The sequence below is a fragment of the Pteropus vampyrus genome, unplaced genomic scaffold (genome assembly GCF_000151845.1).
Source record: "Pteropus vampyrus isolate Shadow unplaced genomic scaffold, Pvam_2.0 Scaffold48, whole genome shotgun sequence".
Taxonomy (NCBI): domain Eukaryota; kingdom Metazoa; phylum Chordata; class Mammalia; order Chiroptera; family Pteropodidae; genus Pteropus; species Pteropus vampyrus.
In genome coordinates this window covers 6796461-6797212 of record NW_011888829.1, presented here as the reverse complement: position 1 = coordinate 6797212, position 752 = coordinate 6796461, and positions in this window count along the sequence as shown.

Here is a 752-nt window from a genome sequence, read left to right as displayed (position 1 = left end):
CAAAATCCAGGGTTGGACTACCCAGCCTCTGATAAAAATGAGTTACACTTAGGCAGTTTTAATGAAATTGGAAAAACACTCAGGGTTGGTTGGTTGTTGTTGTTTTCCCCTTTTGTAACATTTTTATAGATGGCAGGGTCAGAAGTTTCTAACCAAGGTTTTCTAAACAAGTTCTCGCCCCAGTATCCCAAAGAAAGGAAGGTTCGTGCAGTGTAAAGATCTCCCTGAATCCTACCTCCCTAAGGGGTGAGTTCGAAGCATCACTTGCTTAGCTGAGGCTCTGCAAAGTGCTTTGGAGCTTTTCAGAGGAGAGGTACAGCACGAATGCAAAGCAATGACAATATAAATCAACTCAATTCCCGTAAGCACAACCATGTAACCTAGAGAAAGAAATACACAAGGCCCCAGGCTACAATGCCAGTCTTTGTCAGAAAATATATTTATTATTGATAGTCACTGAAGTAAAGATGTCAGTATTCGTGATAGAGAAGCGGTTATATAAGCCAAGGTTGCCTTTCTGTTGATAAAAAAAATGCCTTATTTCACTTGCAATCATAAACATTATTCCAGTAAAAGAGGTACATTTTCTTTCCTTTTTTTGTCTTCTTACTTACATGATCACCATAATAAGTTAAAATGAAATAGCTCTTATCTAGTCAAGGGAGAAAAGAAAACGAGAGAGAAACCCAACATGCCACAGCCTGGACAGTCCCACTCAGCACTGCTGGCCCGAGACTAAGGTGTTTCGCCCT